At 43.7% G+C, this 2,893-nt stretch overlaps 1 pseudogene; it reads left to right on the forward strand.

The window, feature by feature from the left end:
• Nucleotides 1–1,290: 1,290 nt before the first annotated feature.
• Nucleotides 1,291–2,145, forward strand: LOC126515677 (V-type proton ATPase 16 kDa proteolipid subunit c-like; annotated as a pseudogene).
• Nucleotides 2,146–2,893: the final 748 nt, after the last annotated feature.

Consider the following 2,893-nt stretch of genomic DNA (forward strand, 5'->3'; position numbering starts at 1 on the left):
ACAGCGAGTACCAGGAAATAATAGTAATAGTAATTATAATTCAATAGATGAATTGAACAGAAAAATTATTAATTCTAATATTTAATAAATGTTTTTCGTTTAATTAAGAGGATGAGGATAAACAATTTGGAAGCTTATTCAGTCAAAGATGAGACAACATTTTTAATTATTATTTACCAATTCAGCTTAAGAGATCAAAGGGAACTGTTTACAGTTACCATGTAAGTATAAATAAAAATATCCGATGCATGGTGGTGGAGCACGGCTTTAATCCCAGCACTGGGGAGGCAGAAGCAGGCAGACCTTTGAGTTCAAGGCCAATCTGCTCTACAAAGAGTGTTCCAGGACAGCCAGAACTGTTATACAGAAAATTCCTGTCTCAAAAAACCAAAAACACAAAAACAAAAATACACCCAATCTTTTAGAAAAGTATGTCATATAAAAACAATATTACTAAATACATAAGCACATATAGCACTGATAAGTAATTCAAAAAACTATATACAAATAATTCCAAAGTAACCCTCTAGAATCTGCCCATTAAAATAATTATATACCCATTCATAGTTGAAATAAGTGAACTACAAAGTTGTTTTGATGAAGCTGATATTAAATAAAAAACATTTCCACACCCACTGGTTTTTTTTATTTGCTACTTGTTGCCAGTTACATTGTTAAAATGTTTCACTCTTCAGGATAAGTGACTACAATCATAGTGGGATATATGTGTGTGTGTGTGTGTGTGTGTGTGTGTGTGTGTGTGTGTGTGTGTATAAAGCCATTCTCTAAATTTTGGTAAGTATTAAGATTTTAATCAAGCATTCAGCTGAGGGGTGGACTGAGGAACTTCGGCTTGCAGACCTTAAGGAATCAAAGTGACTGGGAATGAAGCTTAAGGGCTGGGGTTTAATTCCCCAGGACCCACCTAATGCTAGGTGGGCAGGGCAATCTGCCTGTAATTCCAGCCTTAGATGGCAGAGAACAGATCCCAAAGTAAACTGGCTGGTGAGGCCAGTCAGATCAGCAAGCTCTGGGCTTGATTGAGGGGCCTTGCTTAATTAATAAGGTAGAAGAGTGATGGAGATGGCTCCTGTCATACTCCCCAGGCCTCCACATTCCTCCACCCACATGGCTCCCACACGAAACGCATGCACATGAAAATAGAAAAAAATAAAGTCATATATGTGTGTGTGTGCAACAGATGGTATTCTGAATTGAGATAAAAAAATATATCTGGGTTCAAATTTTACCCATTTTAAGCAGAATTGAAAATAGCTTCCATAGGCCTTCGCTTCAGCCGCCTTGAGGACCTTTGCCGCTTGCCCGCTCGCTCTCCCGCCGTCCTACCCCAGCCGCCGGCTGAGCTTGCCCTCTCCCAGCTTGCAGACATGGCTGACATCAAGAACACCCCCGAATATGCTGCATTTTTCGCTGTCATAGGCGCTTCTTTCGCCATGGTCTTCAGCGCCATGGGAGCCGCCTATGGCACAGCCAAGAGTGGCACCGGCATCGCAGCTATGTCGGTCATGAGGCCAGAGATGATCATGAAGTCCATCATCCCAGTGGTTATGGCTGGGATCATCGCCATCTACGGCCTGGTGGTGGCAGTACTTATCGCTAACTCCCTGACCGATGGCATCACCCTCTACAGGAGTTTTCTTCAGCTTGGAGCGTGGGGCTGAGTGGTCTGGCTGCTGGCTTTGCCATTGGCATCGTGGGGGATGCTGGTGTTCGGGGCACTGCCCAGCAGCCACGACTGTTCGTGGGCATGATCCTGATCCTCATCTTTGCGGAGGTGCTTGGCCTCTACGGTCTCATCGTGGCCCTAATCCTCTCCACAAAGTAGCCATTTTCCACCACCAGTCACAGGATAGGATGTAAAGACCACCCCTCCTCATTCCAGAACGAACAGCCTGACACACACGCACGGGCAGCTGCCCCCTCAGTAGTTGGTCTTGTAAATGCGCAGTGTCCTAGTGCCCATTGTCTGTTGCCCCCGCCTGGCCCCTGCCGCCCCGTGCTGTGGACATCTGGGCCCACTCATCTCCCATCCAGGCCCCTGACCACTGAGGATGTCAGCCTCTGGCTACCCCCACCCATCGCTCTAGAGTGCTCTGTGTATAAGGATGAATTAGAGTTGTCATTTTTCTCAAAAAAAAAAAAAAAAGAAAGAAAGAAAGAAAAAAAAGAAAATAGCTTCCATAAAGCAGATTTGGCTCTGATCTCCCTAATGAAATCTGCACTCACACTGAGGTTATACTCTTATTAAAAAATAAGATCTTCAGAGAAAATTCAATTCAGAATACCAAAAGTTCCCAGTTTATAAACCACAAAATCCAATTATGAGGATAATGGGCAATTTTATGGAAATTCTATTGGAAAAATACAGAAAACCCCTCACATTGTTTAATCAAAGAAAAGGAGGCAAGAGAAAAAAGAGCAGGGACAGGAGAGAAATACAGAGTCCATTTTAGAGGCAAACTAGCTGTCTGTGTTACTTTTGTTGCTTCTGTGACCAAATACTGACAAGAAGCAACTTCAGAGAGAGCTTTATTTTGGCTACGATGTGAGCTCTCTGAAGATATTATTTTTTAATAACAGTGCAGATTTCATTACCATGACCAGGCATCAGGATCAGAAGCTCAGTGTCTTCTGAGATGCAGGCAAACATGTAACAGTGGCCACAAAGACTCCTGGATGTGGGATTCCCCTCTGTATGCTGTGAATACCATTGGTTCATAAAGAAACTGTCTTAGGCTTGTGCAAGGCAGAACTTAGGTAGGCAGGGAAAACTAACCTGAATGCTGGGAGAAAGAAGGCAGAGTCAGAGAGAAGCCATGTAGCCCCACGGGAGAGAGATGTCAGAACTTTACCCAGCAAGCCACAGGCTCGT

The sequence above is a fragment of the Alexandromys fortis genome, unplaced genomic scaffold (genome assembly GCF_014885135.2).
Source record: "Alexandromys fortis isolate MF-2015 unplaced genomic scaffold, M_Fortis_MF-2015_v1.1 scaffold_154, whole genome shotgun sequence".
Lineage (NCBI taxonomy): Eukaryota > Metazoa > Chordata > Mammalia > Rodentia > Cricetidae > Alexandromys > Alexandromys fortis.